This window comes from Sinocyclocheilus grahami, unplaced genomic scaffold, assembly GCF_001515645.1.
Source record: "Sinocyclocheilus grahami isolate Dianchi unplaced genomic scaffold, SAMN03320097.WGS_v1.1 scaffold90.1, whole genome shotgun sequence".
Lineage (NCBI taxonomy): Eukaryota > Metazoa > Chordata > Actinopteri > Cypriniformes > Cyprinidae > Sinocyclocheilus > Sinocyclocheilus grahami.
In genome coordinates this window covers 1446524-1472286 of record NW_015505269.1, presented here as the reverse complement: position 1 = coordinate 1472286, position 25763 = coordinate 1446524, and the positions used below count along the sequence as shown (strand labels likewise).

Sequence of the window (25763 nt, the reverse complement as noted above, 5' to 3'; positions counted from 1 at the left end):
ATTTTCCACTGTTAAGTTACACATATGTCAAAGGACTACGTGACCCAAAAATTTGCTCTTTAAATCATTTTGTAATTATTTACTCACTTTTTGAGTTTGGGTATATTTCACTTTGAATTGAATGTGAAAATAGTAGAATGATAATAAATAGACAGCTCAACTTTCTTTTGAATGCAAAAACACGCATTCCACGCAACCAGTGTAGTCTGATTCAAAAACAAATGACTCTTATGAGTGGTTATTTTTAAGGAATCACTCATGAATCAATCGGAGCGGTTACTGAATTAATCTGACTCAATCACCGAAATGTAAGTTGCTTTCAGTCTTGTGTTTCCAAACATGTCCTCCTCAAAAGTATTAAAAATCATTAATAAATCCTTTTTAATAATTCCTATTAGTATTTGATGACAAATATTAAGTTTTACTGGCTGATCTGACCCAAGAATAGCTGTAAAGCTCTGTATTCTGTTTAGTTTGGTTTGTGTTGTGTTCAAGTCCTATGAGGAAGCCTAAGGTGTCTCAGTCCATGCCTTTTCATAGTCCTTACTGTCAAGTGTTATTGAGTTGAATATTGTGCTGTAAACAAGGTCAGGAAGGCTGCATTTGGATGCACAGTATGGAGTTGTCATTTATATAGGTGTTACGCTTGAGAATGTGGTCAGAAGTTTCTCAATGTTAGGCACAGGAAGATATCGAGCTGTAAGGGGAAGTGAGGTCAGACGCTTATAGATGACCTTTACATATTGTGCTGTTTGAATGGAGCCTTGAGGTCAATCAGCTGAAGGGGGATATTAAATTATGAAAATTACTTGATTATTGACTTTAGCTCTGCCCTCTTGTCTTTTTCACACTAATAAAAATGCTAAATCCTGGTGCATCCCGACCCGAGAGTGTCCTTAGCACAGTGGGTAGTGCTGATCTCAGCTGTCCTACAAATACATGTTTTTAGCATTGTGTTTACATGACTGAATATATTAATAAAGTAAATAATTGCCATAACCCTTTAAAGATGGTTTGTCTCATTTTTATGATACTTTCCTCTCTTAAATCCAAGATGGCAGACAAACTTTTATGGCGTGCTTTTTTATTTTGAACATGATTGATGACTTTTTTTTGAAGTTCTTCTGCAGACTTAATTTTTTTTCTTTCAGGTGCTAATTAGTGGTCGAACCGATATTGGTTTTTTGACAGCCGATGCCGATATCTTGGAAAGCAGGGTGGCCGATGGCCGATATAAAGCCGATATAATTGTATTTATTGTAATTAATATTTAAGAAATTTTAAATAATTTGAAAATGGATTAAAAAATACATTTGTAAAATAAACGTACTTATACTTTAGATGACAAAGTATTTTTCACAAATAAATATTTAATAAAAATATAGTTAAAAAGTAAGTAAACTGTAACCAACAGCACTCAGTATTCTGGGAAGTTTGTGTGCATTGGGAATCATATTTGATGACATTGGGCAAATGCATAAAGCGCAGCATAATTTGAAATCACGAATTTAATGTTTAAAGCATTCGATTTGCATGGACCGAAAGTCACGCAGAGAACATGCGATCATGCACACTTCACAAGATCTCACAACTGGATTCGACTAAGTTTGCAAGGTTTGTGAAACAAAATTTTCATTAGCCATTCAAAGATTTGTTTAAATGATGTAAATGCGTATTTGTTGAATGCTGACGGCAAATTAGAAAGTATTATGATGTTTGCCTTTCTATGATTAATAATATAAAAGCAATCATTATAATAATTTTTGTATACATTTTAATTCCTTTGTTTAACAGTTCTATCGGATTATTAGACAGACTTCTATCCGTATCAGACAGAACTGTTGACAATGACGGCGAACAAGAGGGAGAATGTGAGCACTGTGTGCTCAGGCGCTGCCGCTCTCAGCGGCGTCAAAATAAAGGTCTCCGACTCGAACGCATCGGCCAGACAGATGTTCGATGTTCAAAAAGATAAAACTTATCGGCCGATGCCGATATTTGAAAAGTGCCAAATATTGGCCGATATATCGGCCTTGGCGATATATCGGTCGACCACTAGTGCTAATCTAAAATCAGTTTTACAGTTTTTCTGACATAGATCAAGGCAGGATATTGACTTGGCAAATCGGTTCTAGATCAGCGAAATGCAGGGCATCTTGCAGCCCGGATGAGCTGCTTTTCACGCTCTGAGATGGCGGAAAATTGCTTCCAGTGATTCCACACCCCCTTCCCTCTCATCTGTTGTTTTGCGTGACATTATCTGGGAAGCTGCTGTGTAATTACCAAGTTTGCAGCTAACACAACATCTGTCACATTTAAGTAAATTTACATTTCTCCTTTTTGACACAGAACATGTCTATTCATTTTTTTCAAAAATATTTTAGGTTAAAATTTATAGAAATATAACATTTTTATTTTATCATATCTTATCTTTTATTTTATTTTATTTGGGATTGTTTATTAAAGTCTACAGGCATGATGCAAGACATTTAGTTTTATGAGGACAATTCAATCACATGGCATTCAGGTCTCTAGGGTTCAGGAGGAGCTCTTTTTACAAGCCAGCTAGTTAGTCCTACAGCTGTGGTACTCCATTGAGATGTGACTGACATGCATAGATACTAGCAGAATAAATGGAGACAATATTAAAACCAGACACACAATGGTTACACATCCACATGCAGCTGTCTTTTGAGAACATGTCATTTGGGACGGTTTAATCTAACGCACACCTACGTACAATTTCACACACCTACAGCCTGTCCCGTGCATAGGAGCTCACACACTCACACACATTTACAATAGCTAACACTCACTTTCAGAAACAAATTGCTCTCCGCCCATGTACACCTGGCTGTCAGGTGGAATGTCAGAGGAAGACATTTGTATTCATTTAGGCAATGAGAAAAGCTCTATTATGAGTGAGGTGAATGAGGGAGGCGGCGTTTGACAGCTCGGGGTAATGACTACCCTCAGCCCTCTTTTCTAGTGACAGCACCGTAGACAGGTTCATTACATTACCCCATGTCTCAAATCATCGTCTGATCTGCCACATTGTAATAAAGATGAATATCTCCCTATTTCAATTTTGCCTCATAATAAATTGTACATAGATAGAGCTGTAGGCAGCTGTTTTTGCTTTTCTTTAGCGTCTTTTATTTTGCCTCCTTTAGATCCAACAAAGGCACTGGGCTGTCAAGAGTGTTGGTTTTGAGGTATGACTATTTAAGTGGTTATGTTTCTGCATTGAAGGCAATGAATGAATGGCGATATGAATAGATCGACTTGTTTGAACAACTACATATTGAAATGCAAACCAAATGATGCATGTGGGAACTGGACGCTTTGGTTTGGGAACTAAAGACCGGTTGTTATTCTTGGTGATTAAATTTTTGCTCTTAGAAGAAGGAATGTGTGTGTGTGTGTGTGTGTATTTGTGTGAGGGCCAGACGTTTGAATGAGTTCACTCCCTGTTGCTGCCTTCAAACACTTTCCTAGCCAAGAAAGTGCTCCATTTGATGTTTATAAATGTGGTACTATCTCAGATCTCAACGCACCAGGGAAAACTGTCTTTTTTTTGGTGGAAAACACTGTTAAATCTGACCTTTGCACTCCCTGCAGTCCTTGTCTTTCTGCTATTGACGAGTCAGACATGGCCCGTCAAATCTCTGCCCTTTTTAAAGTTCTCAAATTTTATAGGAATATTCCAGGTTCAAGCTTTGTTGTCGCAAAAATGATTTCAGCTTCTTTATTAGTTTAAAAAAATTAATAGATGTTGCTTTTGCAGTAAAGCACTGGGGCAAGGCAATGTGCTGAAATGAACGTTACACACACATATCCACAACACTGAAACAACCACAACTGAAAAAAAGTAAAAGAAAACAAATGTGGTCAGTTGTTGAATGACTAGTCAACTGCTTATCCAACCCCTAATGGTTGATGTCGATGTGTTGGAGAAATCAGGTTGGGAGATGCTTTAACTTGAAGTGTTCAGGCTGAATAGACCCGTCTCCTCGCCCCTCCTCCACTTGGCACCAAGACCCCAAACAGACCACAGTGGAATCTCAAACATCCTGAACACAACCAGATGTGTAACCTCAACCCCCAACCCTCGTCTTCCTTCCCTCCATCTCTCTCCTTCCTCTCAAGTCAGTCTGTTCCTCTTATTTGTGGCCTGACCTTACAATTCTGGGCCTCTTATAAAAGCAAACCATAGAGTAGTAGTGATGCTTGCAGGTCACTGGCGCTTTAAGGCATTGCAGTGCATTGAGATTTGATGTGACCTCCGATCGTACTCTTTAGGCTTTCTGAGTCTTTGCTCTGTTCAGTATGACCGCTGTCTTTTTTTTGCCCTTTTTTTTTCTGTTCTCTCTTTTGGTTCCTAACCACATTTTACTGAACTTTGACCGATGAGCAGGCCCAGGAAGAATCTATGGACATTACTTTTTTGCATATTATATGCTGTTTAGTTGTAAAGCTGCAGAATAGATATAGTAAATTGTGCTAAATTGAGGTTAAAGTACTACATTCTTATTGGTAAGTTAAGACAATCAAATGTAGTACTCAAAATTACATCAATGATAATCACACCGTTGTATTAATTCTATTAATAACTATATACAAACAAGCCAAAAAGGGTCCTAATAAAATATTCAGCCAAAATAGTCTTGGAGGCCCAAAATCATTGACCGAAACAGTGATGTTTCATTAGCGCTTTTCCAATTATGTTTTGACTATATCAGTGTGTGATTCATGCATACAACATGAATAAGCTATAACAAGTAAATGTGAACAGTGTAAACCCATTTCACTGTGACCAAAAATAATGTTAGAATAGTAATATCTAGTTGGCTGAAATAATGAGGTGACTGGTTGTTAAAGAACATTACTGCCAAAGAACTATGACTGGTTTAATTTATCACTTGAAGACACAACACCCTGAATAGCATAAGGAGTTCAATTACCCAAATTGAATTACCAAAAAGTTATTTTGGTGATTGGTAAAAACACATTATTTTGGTGCATTACTACCAATTGTAAATAGTTATTGCGTAAATATTTACTGTTTGCTGCTTTTTTGTGGTGCCTTGCGGTAGGGCTGGGCTAATCTGAATTAAACAAATGAAAGCACATGATACCAAGCAAAACAAGTCAAAGCAAATGAAACCAAGTGAAACCAAACAAAAACTGACAAAACAAAATTAAACGAGTCTGAATTAAACAAACAAAACCAGGCAAATCCAAATTAAAATAGACAAAACAAAGTTGAACGAGTCCAAATGAAAGCAAATTAATCAAGGTCAAACCAAACAAAACCAAACGAAAACAGACTAAATTAAATATAACGTATCCGAATGAAAAAACAAAGCCAGATTAAACCAAACAAAAAGAAAACAAAACAAAATTAATTGAATGAAGACTGGTGAAACCAAACAAAACTAAGCAAAACCAAAGTAAACAAAAACAAATGAAAACAAAGCAAAGAAAATCAGGTGAAACCAGATGAGACCTAACAAAACAAAACAAAACTGAATGGAATCAAACAAAAGCAGACGAAACCAACCCGGAAACAAACAAAAGCAAACATACCAGATGAAACCAAACAAAACTGAAGCGAATCTGATAGAAACAAACAAAAGCAAACAAAATCGTGCGAAACCAAACCAAAGGTCATCAGTCTGAACCTGAAGGTTTAAAGCTGGCATAATACTCTTCCTATTATCTCTCCTTTTGTTCTCTCTTTCTTTAATGTTTTTATTATATATAATTTTTCAACAATCTGCCTAGTTCTTTATCCCTTTCTCATTTTCTCTTTCCCTCTAAAAAGTCCAATCTCTGTACGGCATGTGTGTCTTATCTCAGTTAGTTTTCTTTAATTTGTAGGGTTTTGTAGGAGCTATGTGGTAATTTCTCTCTCTCTGGCAGAGTTCGCTCTCACTCCTCACTGGGCCATGAGGCATTATGCTGCGGATCATTTCTGCACTTCCTGTCCTCTCAGGCATGACAGGCTTTTTCCTCTGAACATCCAGTTCACCAAAACCTTGACCTATTGATTTTAAAACATCTCAGAAAGGCCTCACACAAACTAACTCTTAAGTGCAGAAGAGAATTCTGGGTAGGAGAAGGGCGGATTCAGGTTGCTGCTGTTGATTTGATGTCAACACGGAGTCAGAAACTGACCTACCTCCCCAGCTGTCCGACACAGAACTGCTCATTTAACAGAGATCATCTGGTGATTTTAAAAGTTGAATAGAGAAAAGGGGAAAAAAGGAAAATGTAATTTACACTTGAAAATGTGCGGTTTTAGGATTTTGGCGTAGTGTAAATGTAAATTGAAAAGTTAAATAAATAGGAAATATTCATGTATATATTATATAATATATATTATTATATTATAATACAGCATGAATGAATGAAATTAATGTATTTATTTTGCATCATAATGTTTGTTTTTTTTAATGTTTTTTATATATTATAATATATTTTAATGTATTATTTTTATTCATTATCATATTATCAGCATAACAATGTCAGTGAAAAGTTGAAATTATATTAATTTATAATATAATATATAATATCATTTTTACATCAATATTACAGTTTTACATAAATTGTTTTTAATATTTCTTTATAATATAATTTAATACATTTTCATAACGTGAAAATTAAAGGGTCTTTAATTTAATACACAAAGGGTACTTTTTCTGAGATTTTAGCTGAGGTGTTCGTGTTGCACATCATAGAAGACAATGTTAGCATCCGATAATTTTAACTGTTGGAGAAAACGGGTTCATTTTAAGTTTTTTTGCGCTATTTTCATCTTCCAGATTTAAAATCTACGTCGTGTTGACATCACAATTAGTGACGAGGCAATGGACTATAGTACATCGATGACGCGTCGGTGTCTATTAAATTATTCATGAGACTGCGTGTTCTTATCCTATGAGAAGACAGCTTCGCTTAATTATTCCCAACAGCATGTGTTGATTTGCTATGACAGACGTTTCAGACTGTGAGACTGCGTACATTAACTGAGAGAAACATTCATGGATCGAAGAAGAGTGTTTGTTTTTGCTTTGTAATAAGAGTTCGGCACAAACGCGATTCATTCGCTTGGTGAGCATAACCGTTTTTACAGCTCTGTGACACCCATCAAAAAGCTTATATAAACGCCACAGAATAAGCCTTAAAAGTTCTCAGAGGTGCAACAGCGAGGTCATATATATGTTTTTGATGCAGAGTGCAAATGGCTGTGCATTTATTTGTGTTTTTAACTTAATGGGAGCGAAATGAAACTGTCTGAACGCGAAGCTGTGTGTGTTGTCTGTCTCCCCTCTTCCCCCTCTGCTCCGCTGTGCACCACGGCCACTTTTTTAGCATTTTTTAAAACTGTGGTGAGAACTAACCAGTGCTGAAACGGGGTTTCATCATGACCCTTTAAATATAATTAATATAATTATATTATAATCAGTCAATTAAAAAACAAGCATCATGATGTAAAATAAATAATGCAATAGGCTACATTTTTAATAAAATGTATTCACTTACATCATAATGTTTGTTTTTATTATATATTATATTATAGTATATATTATTATATTGTATGTGACCCTGGGATACGTCTCTTAAGTCGTTGGGATATATTTGTAGCATTAGCCAAAAATGCATTGTATGGGTCAAAATTATAGATTTTTTTTAATGCCAAAAATCATTTGGATATTAAGTAAAGATCCTGTTCCATGAAGATATTTTGTAAATTTCCTACCGTAAATATATTAAAACTTAATTTCTGATTAGTAATATGCATTGCTAAGAACTTCATTTAGACAACTTTAAAGGCGATTTTCTCTATTTTGATTTTTTGCACCCTCAGATTCCAGATTTTCAAATAGTTGTATCTCATCCAAATATTGTCCTAACAAACCACACATCAATGGAAAGCTTATTTATTCAGCTTTCAGATGATATATAAATTTCAATTTAGAAAAATTGACCCTTATGACTGGTTTTGTGGTCCAGGGTCACATATCATATTATATCATATTATTTTATATTATAGCATAGCAAAATAGAAGCATTTTCACTAGTGGTCTCAGATGTTGGTCTCAGACCCCACTATATATTGGCTCTCAGAAGTGAGTCTGTGTCATTGTCATACTCCTCAACATTTCCAGTATGTCTGTTATGGAGCTCTGTTGCTCTCCCTCTCTTTCACTCAAGTTCTTTCATGTTTGGAACATGAAAGTGAAGTCAAAATTAATTGGGTTAGGGTCTGACCGCCGTGGCCGGTGTTGCGTGACAGGGCTGACTTACTGTCGTCTTTAAAGGGTCATGAAACCCCAGACTACTTTTTCTGAGATTTTAGCAGAGGTGTTTGTGTTGCACATCATAGAAGACAATGTTAGCATCCGATAATTTTAACTGTTGGAGAAAACGGGTTCATTTTAAGTTTTTTTGCGCTATTTTCATCTTCCAGATTTAAAATCTACGTCGTGTTGACATCACAATTAGTGACGAGGCAATGGACTATAGTACATCGATGACGCGTCGGTGTCTATTAAATTATTCATGAGACTGCGTGTTCTTATCCTATGAGAAGACAGCTTCGCTTAATTATTCCCAACAGCATGTGTTGATTTGCTATGACAGACGTTTCAGACTGTGAGACTGCGTACATTAACTGAGAGAAACATTCATGGATCGAAGAAGAGTGTTTGTTTTTGCTTTGTAATAAGAGTTCGGCACAAACGCGATTCATTCACTTGGTGAGCATAACCGTTTTTACAGCTCTGTGACACCCATCAAAAAGCTTATATAAACGCCACAGAATAAGCCTTAAAAGTTCTCAGAGGTGCAACAGCGAGGTCATATATATGTTTTTGATGCAGAGTGCAAATGGCTGTGCATTTATTTGTGTTTTTAACTTAATGGGAGCGAAATGAAACTGTCTGAACGCGAAGCTGTGTGTGTTGTCTGTCTCCCCTCTTCCCCCTCTGCTCCGCTGTGCACCACGGCCACTTTTTTAGCATTTTTTAAAACTGTGGTGAGAACTAACCAGTGCTGAAACGGGGTTTCATCATGACCCTTTAAATATAATTAATATAATTATATTATAATCAGTCAATTAAAAAACAAGCATCATGATGTAAAATAAATAATGCAATAGGCTACATTTTTAATAAAATGTATTCACTTACATCATAATGTTTGTTTTTATTATATATTATATTATAGTATATATTATTATATTGTATGTGACCCTGGGATACGTCTCTTAAGTCGTTGGGATATATTTGTAGCATTAGCCAAAAATGCATTGTATGGGTCAAAATTATAGATTTTTTTTAATGCCAAAAATCATTTGGATATTAAGTAAAGATCCTGTTCCATGAAGATATTTTGTAAATTTCCTACCGTAAATATATTAAAACTTAATTTCTGATTAGTAATATGCATTGCTAAGAACTTCATTTAGACAACTTTAAAGGCGATTTTCTCTATTTTGATTTCTTGCACCCTCAGATTCCAGATTTTCAAATAGTTGTATCTCATCCAAATATTGTCCTAACAAACCACACATCAATGGAAAGCTTATTTATTCAGCTTTCAGATGATATATAAATTTCAATTTAGAAAAATTGACCCTTATGACTGGTTTTGTGGTCCAGGGTCACATATCATATTATATCATATTATTTTATATTATAGCATAGCAAAATAGAAGCATTTTCACTAGTGGTCTCAGATGTTGGTCTCAGACCCCACTATATATTGGCTCTCAGAAGTGAGTCTGTGTCATTGTCATACTCCTCAACATTTCCAGTATGTCTGTTATGGAGCTCTGTTGCTCTCCCTCTCTTTCACTCAAGTTCTTTCATGTTTGGAACATGAAAGTGAAGTCAAAATTAATTGGGTTAGGGGCTGACCGCCGTGGCCGGTGTTGCGTGACAGGGCTGACTTACTGTCGTCGTACTGAGGCAATCTCCAACACCCTTTAAAATATGCAAATGCATCTCTTTTCATTGGTTTTCCAAATGTTATGTTTTTATTTAATGCCTTAACTTCACATTTACATTCAGATTGTTAAATTATATAGTAAATATGTCAATACAATCTTTTTTTATTAAGTCATGGTGCATGTATCAAATACATTAAGATCTCTAATTTAAACCCCCAAGACCTCTTTGAACTCCTGTTTTAGATCTGAACTATTGTTCTTGGAGTTGAGACCCACGTGATGGTGAATTTTCCTTTCTATCATCTCTCTCTTTCTCTGTGACAAGGCATGTGTGACTGCTTGGCATAAGAGCCTCTGTCATGCCCAGAAGAGCGTAATGGCATCAAGACTTGTTGGTTACCGTGGTTAAGAGAGTTTGTAAATGTGGGTGTATTTGAAATACATGTGTTTGTGTATGTAAATTACTGTTTACACCTCTTCATTCACCCCCACCCATGCACATTGACATTAGCCTCGTATATAATTATGAAAAAAGTTGCTTTAAAAGGTCATTAGCGAAGTTAATGTTCATAATAAGGTGCTTTACTTGATTTTTAATGTCCGTTTGTGTGGGATTTTTCTCAAAACCTAGTTAGCTGCCTACCCTGCTGAAAAAAACAATAGAAACCATCACAGAAAATTCTAATGGTTTCTACTACAAATACCATTACAAACATTACAAACCATCAACTTTTAACCATTAGAACTATTAAAAATTGTTTTCTGTAGTGTGTTTTTCGTAACAGAAAACCCCACATATTCCATTAAGATTTATTGGTTTTTACAAGCCACAAATAGAAGGCGACCAATTACCAGTAGAAACCCAAAGGGTCCATTACAGTTCCCATTAAAACCAATACAGGTCCCATTATAACCAGTAAAACCATTACAAATTCTGTAATGGTGTCTATTGTTTTTTTTAGCAGGGATAGACAGCGTTTTAGGATACTTATGACACAAAAGCTCAAGCCTTATAAGATTGAACAATTCAGAGGCAGTATTATATGCATCCTTGGCATATTAGAAGATCTCAGTATGCTTTGCAACACATTCAGTACTTAGAAAACTCTGTTGTTAGCTTAGCAAGATGCTAACAGTAAACAAATGGAATCAACTGTGAATTGAATCTCTTGTGTGCTTAATGAAAGGCATTGTGTGTATTTATATAACATGCAGAGTTGTTGCCAATGTCAAGTGTTTGAAATCAGTCAAGTATGAGGAACATTTCATTTAGCGTGCTGTTGTACAAGGTTGTAGCCTATGTAGGCAGTAAACAGTGAGGTGGCTCATTAGTTTGTACTTACACAGCAAAAAAAGTGTGGTCTAATTAAAATGTCCATCTAAGAGTCAAATTCGTCCTTGCGTTTTTCTAAAGTTTGAGTAATTATAATTATGCCTGTAATCAAGAGACACAGCCTTCCCCTTCAGGAAACAAGCAGTCACACCCTTCATTAGAAAAGAGTGTAATTTCCAAAACATCTGTGACTAAACAATATTCATGAAAATCTTGAGGGCATTTTATATGGTTTTTCCCGCCTCTCTTGTGTACAGTCATTTTCCAGACACACAAAGGACATGTGGAACATGCTAGCACAACTTTGCCGCTAATGCTTCAGTTTTGTGCTATCGAGAGTCTAAATGAGCTGGTTACCATATTGAATTTTGTGTTGCAGTTTAAATTAAACGTATATAAACAAAACTGTCATTAATTTCTATATACAATTTTACATCGCTCACTGCTCGTTCTGCATTGATAAACATTTTACATATCTCCACCATCCCAAAGTGGGCTTTTATATTCTAGGACAACATTCAGAATGATTTTAGATCAACTTCCTAATTTATTCCGCACCAAATTCTAGGTATGAGGCGAGTGCTACACTCCAGGCAGGAAATGAAGACAAGGATCGTTTCCTTTCTGTGATAAAGCATACTGCACACGGGGAGCACGTGAGGAGCCACATTTTATTTCCGCCAGTGTCTGCTGAACTCATTTAATGCCCCAGGCCGTTGGATTGTTTTCTGTCAGGTACCACATCTCCTCGCTGTGCCTCACTCAATTCAAATGTATTACATGCCTTTCCCCCTTGGGACAGGAAATATGACCCAAGTAAGGATCCTTTTAAAGGCCATGGCTTCCAATTCTAGACTCTCTTCAGTGTCTGGCCTAAAATAGGGTTAGGCCAAGCGTTATTATGCTCCAATCTGGACCAATAAACCCCAAAAAAGTCTCTAAGCAGCATCAGACTTAGTTCTGCCATCAGTGCTCACAGAATCCAGGTCAGTTAATGTGCAGAGCAGAGGGCTGGCCTTCCTGGAAGCCTCTGTTCAGTTGCCTGAGGCTTTTCCTCCAGCTAGAGTTATTCAAGTATCTAGTATCCGGTCCATGGAATACTCTAAGAGAATGTGGATCAGTAGCAGAGCTTGTCTTTACATTTATGGGGGTGCAAATGGGAAGACTTGCTGCTTAATTTTATTTTTTTATTTCACTCTGAATTGAGCATAAAAACATTAGACAATAGATAGACTGCTCATCCTTTTATTGAATGCAACAACATGCATACAGCGCGACCAGTGTAGTCTGATTAAAAAAAAAAAAAAAAAAGAGAGACTGAGGCATTATTTTTAGATTTATTTTTTTATTATTTTTTAGAGTGGTTACTAAATCCATCTGACTCACTAACCAAAAAGAGCTGAACGAAGATATTTTATTTTATTATTATTATTATTATTTATTTTTTAAATTGTAAATTTTTCTTATTTGTATTATTATTATTATTTTTTTAAATTTGTTTTTATTATTATTTTGTATTATATTTTAAAATAATATGTTTATTTACTCAAATAAAATTACTCCATAAAATCACATTCTTTGTTTTTTTTTTTAGCTGTGGGTTTATGACGCTGCTAAAATTCTTGTGGTTCATCACACCAATTAAAGCTCCACTATAGATGGATATTGTGGGTGCTAAAGTTGTGATCTGAGTATTGTTACTTATTTTTGTGTTGAATATGTGGTCAAAAATAACTTTTGTGACATAAAATTGCTCTCATTGTGATTATAAAAATATTTTTATGTGGATTGGTCATATATTACCTGCTAGGGATGAATTGTTGTATGTGGGATCTTTCTTTTTATGCTTTAGTTGAGTTCTGCCATGGTGCGTCTCAGGTAAAGATGCTAATGATTACCAGTTTCTATATTTAAGGTTGATTATTCTGCGCTTGCTTTGTTCTGTTTGTCAACTGAAAAAAGGCAGATGAGGGTGTTCTCTGCAAATATCAAAGATGTATAGTGCTTCAGAGGAAACAGAGAAAGTTTCTGCCTGTTCTGTGTAAATGATCATAATGAAGAAGGCTTATTTCTGCACCACAGGAAAGCTCAGAGGGCATTACCACACCAGACATGATCATTCACCAAACATGATCCAAAATAGAGCTGACGAGAAAATTTTGCCACCTGTAAACCTTATTTTTTTGCGGCAGATGGAAGAGAACATAGTTTGTGGGAAAAGGGTAGCGAGCCCTTCTGTTGCCTATTGACCATCTGTGTGTGTTTGTTTCTAGAGCATATGGCCTTACGCAGTAGACATTTCTGGAAAGTCATGCAGAGATCTGGTGAAACGACAGAGTGATTTTGTAAGACGTTAAGAGTTCAATGTGAAATCCATTACAGGCCATGTTATTTAAGTTCATATGGCTGTTCTGAATGTTTACTTTGAAAACGAAAAGGTCAGAGTTTGTATAACCTAATGTCACATTTTTTTCCTTAATTATATTTTTTTGTACTTTCTTGACTATGTACTGGCAGCCCATTTCATATTTAAAACTAAACAGCCCACACAAATGATTGAAATGTTCTCATGGCCACCCTTACTTGTTGTTTACATACTCTACTCAGATATAGATCAGATTTTCCAAGCAAAATTACTAGGTCAAGGGTTTCAAGGGCTGGAATGCATTACGATTTTTCATCTCTAGGCCTTTTTTGATGTTCAAGATCAGTTTAGATGGCCAAGTAAACTGTCTAGTCAGAGTTTTGATCTAAAACTGATCTGCAAACAGCATTTCAGAGTCTTACTGCCCGAGGGAGGTTCATGTTAGCGTATGTTATGATTAAATATTATTTGATGCATCTGGAAATATGACATAGCAGATCACGTTTATTTAACTTTGTTCGTTCACTTAAATATGAATGCTGACAGAAATATGTTGCTGTCAGGAACTATTTTAAGCAGTGGAAGTAGAAATGAGTTCAGACTAATGCTAACAGGCTGGCTATATTTGTTTTTTCACCCCAGAAATAACTGATTGACAAGCACTAGAAACATGTCTGTTCTGTCAATGTACAAATAAACATGCTTAAAACTGCTTCCGAATGCCAGTTTGTTTTAGCTAGTAGTCTAAACATACCTACTCTCAAATTTCACTCAATCAGTCCCACAAATGATTCTTTTCCAGCTCATTTCAAAGATAAATTGAGTACCTGCTGATGGAATAGACTTTTTACGAGTTGTTGGGTTTCCTTCTACTCTGCATACCTGTCAAGCAAGACCGAACGTGTGTATTGGATCCTGATCAGGATCTCGAAAAGAAACTCGCCAATGAAAATAAAATACAGGAAATGAAAACACATCTGCTTCAAATTCCCACATCTACCAGCCTTAACGGATCAGTTCACCCCCAAAAAATGAAAATTCAGTCTTTATTCACCCTTGTGCTGTTCCAAACCCAAATGCTGTGTTTTTTTTTCAGTGGAACACAAATGGAGATGTTTTGAAGAATGTTCATGTAGCCCTTTTTTTCATACAATGTCAGTTTTTTGTGTTCTGTTAACCTTTGAAAAAAATCATTATAGTTAAAAATAGTAAAAAAAACAAAAACATGAAGATTGTTTAGACAGATAAGTTTGGGCGAAATACTGGTAGACACGATTAACCTGTAGAGATTTTGGGCTATTGTCTCTATCATAGTTACACGCTCATGTGATGTTGCTGTGCTATGTATTCACGAAAATTTATAATTTGCCAAGCGTTTTTTAATCTTAGTGGATTAAAAACAAGTGATTTTAAGCTGCCGAAATGCAATCGGCAGCAAAAGAGAACTTATTTCTCTATATGCACATGCTGAGAGGCTGTTTCAGAGAGGTGAGCGCATGTGAAGATGCTGCTCATAGAGTGCGGGAGTATTGAATGAAGTTATTTTTGCCGCTTTATAGGTCTTGAATGGTTAAATGCACACACTTGTATGCCAAAATGTCTTTGCAAGTGTCCTCATATACGCAGTAATTTAGGTTTTAAAGAGGTCATAAACATATGATGTTGCTAAAAAGAACATTTTGTGTATTTGGTGTAATGAAATGTGTTTATGTGGTTTAAAGTTCAAAAAACACATTATTTTCCACATACTGTACATTGTTTCATCAATGGCAAATCCTTTAAATGAAAACGTACTTACAGTCTTTGAGTCAGAACAGCCGGCATTGTAGTCTACTCTTCCAGGATCAGGAAACAGTCCTCCATAAAATGTGCTGCACACAAATGAATATTTGGGTTGAACTGTTCTGGAACAGTGTTGCAAATACAACTTAACCACTGATTTCTAGTGTGTCCTCTTCTGGAAGACCAAACAAAGTAGTTTTGCTTTCACAACGAAACACATGGCGGCCTAGAGTGAGCGGTGGCAGGCGGACGGGCTTGAGAACGGCGCGGCCGGCGGATTCGACGAAGGAGCTGCCGGCGGGCTTACAGCAACCACATGTGACGACCCCGGGCTGAACTCCACTTCGTCCACGGTGAAAGCCGATCTGGCGATCCACAGCACGAAGTTGATGTATTCCCTCAGCGACCAACATGGATCAGCTCTAGGCATGACGAAGCGTATATCGTCCATCTTTTGGAAGGCCAAACACAACAAAACACACAATGTCTTCACGACATGGCGGCAGCAACAATACTACAGCGAGAATAAAAGTTACGCCTTCATTCTTTGCGTGAACATTTGGGCGGCGTTATGCAAATCTTCCCACATCATGATGTAGACATGTGGGGGCGTGTTAGAACGAGCCGTTTTAGGTAGGCGTGGTTGACTCTTAACTTTTATAAAGAATATCTCTTTGGATTTGAGACTTTAGTCTTTGCAACTTCACAGATCTTCTTTATGCACCAAGAGCTTGTAACACTTCAAAGAGAAAGGAAAAATTTAAATCACATCATATGACCCCTTTAAGTGAAAGCAAACAGCTGAGAAAGAAAACACATGTGTGACAGTATATTGGATCGGGACAGCTCTTAAAGTGACAGCAGTCTAATATTCCTGCTGTCTGTCATTCATGTTAATCAAACAACAGAAGAGAGAAACATTCTCACTGCTCTTGACTGAATCACTTTTGTAACTTGAAGAAATATATATTTAATTTACACAGTGAAGAATATGCAGTGTTTTATACATTTAATTACTTTATACAATGTATGTAACATTTCTTATTTATTTGCTCTACTATTTTTTTTTTTTTTGTCCTATTGCTTGTAATTAGTTTATTATTATTTTTTAATTGCTGACTATTTACTTGACTTCAGTGAGCTTGAGTTTTATTATTATTATTATTTAGGCTAGTATTAGTTTTTAATAGAATGATGAAATTTCTTTGGTGTCAAACTCAATGATATAAGATTTTGCTCATATCGGCTGCCCCTAGCAACAGATCTGACTCAGTTACTGTATTTCACGTCTTCTGATGCAATTTGATTACAAATAGTTTTGTTTAGTGTTCCACAGAAGAAAGATAGTCATACAGATTTGCAATAAAATGAGGGTGAATGAGTAATGAAAGAATTTTCTCTACAACACGTTTTTAATACAGCCCTTTTGTACCAGGGAAAGGTGCCAGTTGACATGTTCTCTTTTAAAATTTTTAAAAAAATTTTTTTTTTATAAGTGCGGTGAGGAGAACATGTGTTTAACAGATAGTATGCGGTGTGCGTTGCTTGACAGCAGAGTAGGGATGGTGGTTAGCGTGTGCTATGAGCCATGGTTGGGTGTCACCGCTTAAACAAAAGCGAAGACTCCTCACCTAGTCAACCCGTGTGAAGCGCCGTCAGCCGCCATTTCACGAGAAATGGATACGGAAATGTTTTTTTGCTGCCCTATAATTCCTTTTACACACACGCGTGCACACTCTTACTAACTCCTCTCTCGCTCAATTTTCAGTGTGTCTCTCTCATATGAAATTAAATAGCTTTCTCTGCTGTGAAGCATTTCCATGTGTACCATCAAGCGTTTTATTTTCAGAATTGCTTTCTGAATGCCCTCCAAAAATGCACACACGCTCACACTATTCCTTATCCTCATCTTCACACAAGCGATATTGAAAAGTATTTGACTGTCGGTTACTCTCTCCGCACCGGTCCCAGGTCTCAGGCTCGTTGTCCTCTCGTGTTAAACCGTGTCGTCTCACTCAGGTGCTAGAGTCGCAAGGTTCTGGGTTGTTGTTGCCATGGGAGCAGGTTCCTGAGCAATGCTGCCAGCTCTTTCCAGCCTCGAGCTTTGCAGTGGGTGTGTGAGAAAGCGGGTATCATTGGAGCCTGGCCCAGTCTCTCTCTCTTCTTTTTTTTTTTTTTTCCCTCCATCTCTCGCTCTTTTAGTCTCAGATGGCATGTCTTGATAGGAGTCTTTAATGCCCCAGTTCCCATATGCCACCAGTTTACTTTGCCATTTTGCCATGGGTGTTGTGCCCTCACATATTCGCATACAGAAACCACTCTCCATGGATCAACAGTGCTTATTATTGATGTTTGTGTCGGGGGGTTGCTTAGTCAGTAGAATGTTGTTTTATGGTGCGTTTGTTTCTGAGAATAAACGTCAGACCATTCCTTCCCGTAAAAGTCTCTTGCTGGTATGCCATACACTGCAAAAAATAAAAATAAAAATTGAATATATAAAAGCAATTTCTAAATATGTAGTATTTAAAAATCATTTATATTATACTATATGTAATATTTTATTAAATTTTTGTTTTTTTGAAAACTGACTACACTACCGTTCAAAAGTATGGCTCACCAAGGCTGCATTTATTTGATCAAAAATACAGTAAACAGTAATATTTTGAAATATTATTGAAATTTAAAATAACTGTTTTAATGTTAAAATGTAATTCATTCCTGTAATGGAAAAGCTGAATTTTCAGTATCATTCTAATATGCTGATTTCATGGTTAAGAAACATTTCTTCGTATTATCATTAATGTTGAAAATAGTTCTGCTGCTTAGTTTTGTGTAACAATGTTTTTTTTTTTTTTTGATGAATTAGAAGTTCAAAAGAACAGCATTTATTTGAAACAGAAATCTTTTGGTTACACTTTAGTATAGGGACCAATTCTCACTATTAACTAGTTGCTTATTAGCATGCCTATTATTATCATATTGGCTGTTTATTAATACTTATAAAGCACATATTCTGCATGACCATATTGTACATCCCTAATCCCACCCAATACCTAAACTTCACAACTACCTTACGAACTATTAATAAGCAGCAAAGTAGGAGTTTATTGAGGCAAAAGTCATAGTTAATGGTTTGTTAATAGCGAGAATTAAACCTTAAAGGGATAGTTCACCCAAAAATGAAAATTACCCCATGATTTACTCTCCTTCAAGCCATCCTAGGAGTATATGACATTCTTCTTTCAGACGAATACAGTTGGAGTTATATTAAAAAACATCCTGGCTCTTCCAAGCTTTATAATGGGAGTGGATGGTAGCCCAAAATTTTAAGTCCAAAAAATTGAACCAATCCATTATAAAACAAGTCCACACGGCTCCAGGGGGTTAATAATGGCCTTCTGAAGCGACGCGATGCGTTTGTTAGAAAAATATCCATATTTACAACTTTATAAACCTTAAAGGGGTCATATGATGTGATTTCAATTTTTCCTTTCTCTTTGTAGTGTTACAAGCTCTTGGTGCATAAAGAAGATCTGTAAAGTTGCAAAGACTAAAGTCTCAAATTCAAATATATATTCTAGAAGAGCAAGGATGTTTTTTTTAATATAATTCCAATTGTATTCGTCTGAAAGAAGAAAGTCATATACATCTAGGATGGCTTGAGGGTAAGTAAATCATGGGGTAATTTTCATTTTTGGGTGAACTAACCCTTTAAAATAAAGTGTGACCAATCTTTTTTTTAAACATTCTAAATGTCACTTTTGATCTTTGATTTTGATTTTAATGCATCTTTGCTGAATACATTTTAAAATAAAAAAGCCTTAATGTTTAATACAAGTTTATCTTGTTTTAAGAGTGTGTAGAATGTTGTACTTACTGGAAAACAAGACCAAAAGTGCAAAATGATACATCGCTAGCCGTCGGCTGTTACATGCTCAGTCGTGTCCTCACAGGTCAACAGGGTCTGTGAATGTGTGTGCTGCTCACTGTTATCACGTTCTCACACACATCCACCTGTAAAAACATGGTCTCTGAACCATGCGGTAGCTTCATGAAGTCTTGCTGCAGTTAATATCGCATTTGTCACTGTGTGTGTGTGTGTGCGTGCGTGCGTGCATGTGTGCGGCTTAGGGTTTCAGTGCCTGGGAGCCATAAGCCCCAGAGATGGAGTGGCTAGTTGAGACCAGAAACATGGAGCTCTGTGATTGTATGTGAGGCTGGTTTTTGGTTCATGGACCTCTGCATTCCTACACGGTCAGATGTGAGAGAGACTGAGATTGTTTTGGTATTAGGCCTAATTGGATCTTACATGATGCTTACCTATTTTTCACCGAACATGCCAGTGCCTTTGTTCAGTCTGACCCATTCTGTGAATTTCCACAGAAGAAAATGTGATTCTAGGCTGTAAAATTGGTCTCTACACCCTCCCCTTACACCTGCTGGTCTTGACCCAGGAGCTATTATTGATAATGTTCTCACTCTGTAGTTTTCGAAACAACTCAATTCAAAACCAAGCTAGATTGCCTCTATTATAATCAAGCGGCACTGGAATGTGACGCACATTCAGTTAATGGACACGCTCGCCTATTGTTTTGACACTGTGCAGTTACTCCAGCCACTTTATTTTCCATGTTGATCTAAAATGTATGCATGAATTGATTGATTGATTTTTTTTATTTATTTAGTCTTTATTATATTTAACATATTTGAATGAATTTTATAAATATTGAAATATATTATTTAGTAAATACACATACACAAAATAAATGTTAAATAATTAATTTTCGAATATTTATTCATTTAATTATTATTTAAATATCTATCTGTCTGTCTGATACATATAAAAAAATAACATAAAATTGTTTTACTATATTTTTGACTTTTGAACAGTAGTGTAGTCTGTATTTAAATCATATGAAAGAGAAATGAAAGCCACCTCAGAAAGATCTGAGGTTTACTCTGAAAGGTCAGAGTTCACTCACAATAGGTCAAAGTCCTGTTTGGAAGAATCTCTGGAATTCCCTGAATGTGAGGGTTTGAAGCTCAAGCACACTTGAGTTTCGTCTTTGGCAGTATTGCGCTAATTGTTGATGGTGTCAGTTGTAACATTACCTCCTGCTGTCCTGCCCTTTTTGTCCTCACTTACACATACTGTGAAATCTGTCAAATCATAGTGGCTGTGTGTGTGTGAGATCCCAGATGGTGGTGGCTCCATCAGTGCTTCCAGAGTCAACCTTAAATCTGTGTTGTGTGTTTTTATGCATATGTGTGTTTATAAAGAGCGTTTGGTGGTCTACAATTGTTTGCAGACTACGTCTGTGTGCGTGTGTGTTCTTGATCATAAAGGTCATCTTGTGGTTCAGTGGTTGATTCCAGACAGTGTGCTTTGCCTCTTTGTATGTGTGCATGGCTTCTTCATTACTTCCAGCCGTAAACTTTCCCAGCCGAGTCTCCGAGCCCATCCTGGCTGAAGATCTTTCCCAACATCACATCATGCTCACCCTCATTCAGCACAATTCACCCTCCTCCTCCCTCTGGATCTGATTGGATTGATGCTTGGATGAGGGAATGCCAGCAAAGGATCTGCATTTTTAACTTCCGACCCTGACGTTTCTTTCATCTGTCAATCAGCACCGTGCGGTTGCGTTGTGTGTGTGTGTGTGTGTGTGTGTTTAATGAGTGGTAACGGCAGGTTTTGAAGTTTTTGCCAGTTTTTTGGTGGGTTTTTCACTGTTGTGTTGTGCGCCAGGAGCGGACCGACTCTAGCTGCGGGACAGATTACTGAAACAGCTCTCCGCTTCCCTCTGGAAAATATTTTTAGGAACGCTCGTGTTCTGGCACGTCATGCCTCCCGAGTTTTGAACAAAATTCTGAATGTTTTGGACAACTTGCGCCTAAAAGCTCTGATTATGGACAGCCTTTGTTCCTCACAGAGGCTTTTTTTCTGGCTCGCTGGCTCCTAAATGCCTCAACGCTGAGTTTATGGAAAGCCCCTTTTTTGACTTTGTGCAGTTTGTTGATAAAAGTTTTTGTGTGTTTTGTCTGCATGCATGGATCAGATCATGCAGATTGGCTGGAGAAAAAAAGAATGACTTGCCTTTTGGCCATGAACCTGTACGTGCATGTATGTGGGTGTGTGATTGAGGAAAGCGACAGAAAGGGATCAGAATTCAGAAACACGACTACACACATCTGCTTCTCATTGCTCAGTCCACAAAGGAGCCAAAAATGGATGGTGACTGGCAACATACACGCACTGAATGAGAACATACATTGGGGCAGCAGTGAAATAGAGCATGACGTTTCAAGCCCACCTCTCTGCCCACACCCAGATCCCTTTGACCCCTGACACCGAGCCTCTGAAATCCTCAAACGGCCCAGGGCAACCTCGGCATATGTGAAAGACATCAGAATGAATAGACACACACACATTCTGATGGGATGATGTTGGCAGACACCGATTATATTCAGAACAGCGAAATGAAATGAGAATAGAAATTAGTGGAATTTCTAGTACAATTAAAGAATATAAATATTAAAGGGATAGTTCACACAAAAATTAAAATTCTGTCATCATTTACTCACTCACATGAGTGAAACACACACAAATGGCTGGTAGCCATTGACTTCCATAGCATTTTTTACATACATTTTACATGGAAGTCAGTGGCTATACGGTCAACTCTTTGGTTACCAAAATTCTTTAAAATATTTTATTTTCTGTTCAACGGAAGAAAGAAACTCAGGTTTGGAACTTGAGGGTGAGTAAATGATGACATCATTTTCATTTTAGGGTGTTTGGGTGAACTATCACTTTAACTGTTAAAATTATTTATTATTGAATATAGATATATAGTGATGGGTAGATTACTTACAAATTGTAGGCCATTACTGATTACATGCTGAAAATTGTAGTTAGTAACGTAATCTAGGTCAGTGTTTCCCAACCGGGGTGCCGTGTAAAAAAATCATTTTTTAATGTTTAAATTGCTAAAATATTCAAAAAAGCATCTATTATATAATATCCATTTTTGATGTCGCCAATAATTAGAGATGCACTGAAATTTCGGCTGCCGAAAATTAGTTCACCGCTCAGATTTCACTTTCACGTGGTGTGACGCTCTATGCGTCTGTGGGCTCCGCTCAGTCGCTCCACTCGTATACCGTTCATGCGAATCGGAAGAGCAAAGTCTACTCAAAATTGAGCCGACAGGAAACATCGATGCAGTACAGTATTGTTTCTGTCTGCGATAGCCCTACTGTGTTGTAACATGATGTGTGGTACATGGGCAGCCCTGGTAACGCTGCCCTCTCATTCATTGATCTACTAACCGTTATGTTATGCTCACATGTTCTGATAATAATAGCTTTCTAGGACTAAACATTATTTGGATAATTGGTAAAAAAAAAAAGTTAAATATCTTAACCCTACTGTTAGACCTACCTGAAAAACTAAAAAGCTATTTATTTAATTCGAAGGCCTGTCGTTATTTTTTATTTGTGCTATCATTATTAATTTCTTAATTTGTTCTTATTTTATTACTGACTGCTTACTTGTCATTTTTTATTCAATTCAAAGTTTGAAATCAAGCTATCTCGTGCTACTGCACCAAAATTACCCCACTGTAAAATAAAAAAAAACACTGAGTGAGCAAAAATTTGTGAGATAGCTAGTTATAATGGTAATTAAATAATGTTTACATATGTATAAAAGCCTACATTAAAATATGTCATATACATTGGTATCTTCATTAGAAATTAGCCTATTGATTGCCACCATTGATGGACAATTGTTTTTTAATAATATAAAAAATATCTGTATGACATTATATTCTGCAGTTCTTCCCTGTTGTACCGAGTATCTATACTTTTCAAATTATCATATCGAAGTTAGAAATTCAAATATTGTGACAAAATTAACTTTGTAGGGTGCCACAAGTTTGTAAAATTTTCCAAAGGGTGCCGCGACAAAAAAAAGGTTGGGAAACACTGATCTAGGTAGCTCATTTTAGGTAATGTGTTCTGACTACGTTTTAGATTCCCTTTTTTTTTTTTTTTTTTTTTTCACCTAACTTGTTTTAAACCTACCATTGCCCTGTTCCCCAAATTCAGAAGCCTGGATTGGAAAATTATTTACATGACATTTACATGGCCATTCTATATTGTGAATGTAGTCAAAGCTAAATGGTATGACACACACAGGATTTTTGGAAACTAAACATTATTATTTTTCTTTAAATAGAAAAAAGCAGAATTAGGGAGAATCAATAAATTATGAATAATTTACTGCCATTTAATGAATAATATGCAATCCATAAAAAGTTTCTGAAATCTGATTGAGCATTTTAAAATGTTATGTATGAATATATAATTGCTATTATTATTATCTCTGTTCTCTTGTAAGTTTTTTTTTTTTTTTTTTACATTACTGCAAAAACACAAAAATGTATCATTTAATTTCACAAAAAATTTATATTTCCACAATGGCATAGTAATTTTTTTCCCAAGATGATATAATAGTAACTGGGTGGCACTCACATGTTGTCTGCTGTTTCATAAAAAAAAGAATATTATACCTTATACAGTACTTGGTTTACTAGTATTTGATTCAGATCATTGTCACAGATTCAGAGGAGTTGGCGTATGCAAGCTCATCTTATTAACACAATGATCGCTCTGAGAGAAGAGAGACAGGTGTGTGAGTCCGCATACATGGATAAATGCTCCTCTGCTGATGCATGGAGGGAGCAAGCGCGAGTGTGTAAGTGTGTTTAAGACTCTTGAGGGACTCTTCATCTGTGACGTTAGCACTAATGAAACCTGTCTGGCGTTTACCCTCATCATGTTTTTCGTCTGTAAACCACATTCTCTCTAGGTTAAGTCAGGCTGTTCTGCTCTTGCTGTAGATTACTGTAATTTTCGTAACAGCCGCACACCAATATTTTCCTCACAGATGGCTTGACCACAAAGAGTCTGGTACCAAATTGAGTCCGATAATTCTTCTTTTAGTATCGATTTGGTTCCAGGACTTTTGACATCCCCAATTCTACCTCATATCGGTTATACTGTGAGCTTTATTAGACTCGCATTGGAAAAGCCTGTCTCTGTTGTTCTTTTGTTTACAACACCCACTGTTAGAAAAAATAAGCCATGTCCAATCAAAGTTCATCGTGCATGGGATTCAACCCACATATACACACATTCACAGGTATTCAAAGTAACATAGACAAGCCGTCATCATTCCTCCTGTATTGCTCACTCATTAACAACACACTCAGTACTTCAGTTTATTGTCAATATTCAGCAGTTTAAAGTCTATTGTGGTCCAAATTATGCCTTTTTAATTCTCTCATTGGTTTCATTGCAAATGTAGCATTTAAATCATTGAATCGGGTTACAGAATAGGCTAAGCCGAGGCATAATTGACTTTAGCCTCTTCTGAGTGCCTGGCACAGAATTGGGAATGTGCTCATTGGCTTTTTTTTGTGTGCGCTTTTCCGTCAATTTCATTGTAATAATGCCATTTGTTCTTTCTTTTTGTCTTGTAGTGTTTCTGCAGCAGCACTCAAGAGGATCAGAGGAAATAAAAGAGGCGGAGGAGGGCAGAGAGTGGGGGAAAGTCAAAAGTAAGTGGCGAATAAGGAGATGTAGGACTGTGTTTGGCAGTAAGGAATGGGGATCTACATTTTGCTTCTAATTTCTGTCTTAGCTTTACTGTTGTGCTTTAAAAGGGATAAATACCAAGATGCAACTTTTCCGAAAGGGTTTTGGCATGCTGACAGCGTGATGCGCTTTAGCGTGCTGTTAGACTGTCAGTGGCGTAAACTCTCACAGTGAAGTTTAAAGCATCACTGCTGCGTCCATCCAAAAAGTCCTTTAACACATTCATCACCTTCAGCAATGAATTTCAAGACCTAAAACCGCCTGCTGTGAGAAATGTGAGGACTGTGACTGTTTTGTACAGTAAAGTATTTATAGTATGTTTATTAAAAAATGTGCATATACATCCAGATGGTTGTCTCATCTCATGCCTTTAGAACTGTGTTTTTATGATGTTTTGTCAGGTTAAAAAGGAGGCATAATAGATGGGTACCATAATGGTTTATGGCCACTATAGGGTTTTTAGACATTTATCCATATCGGTTGATTTTGGATATGTGTTGTCCAATTTTGGATATTATGCATGCTAATTTTAATACTAATCTTTTTTATATTTTGGTTAAATGTAAAATTTAGTAAATATCAAAATGAATGTTCATGTTTTATATCATCCCACCCCATATATATATATATATATATATATATATATATAAACGTGTGTGTAT

At 36.4% G+C, this 25763-nt stretch overlaps 1 protein-coding gene across 1 annotated transcript in view; it reads left to right on the top strand.

Moving 5' to 3' along the window:
* LOC107587155 (plexin-B2-like) overlaps positions 1 to 25763 on the top strand; it is a 136107-nt gene that overhangs the window by 46049 nt on the left and 64295 nt on the right. Inside the window, exon 2 of the mRNA XM_016274820.1 lies at positions 24987 to 25064. The gene's annotated coding sequence lies outside the window, so the exon portion shown is untranslated. The remainder of the gene's footprint in view (positions 1 to 24986; positions 25065 to 25763) is intronic.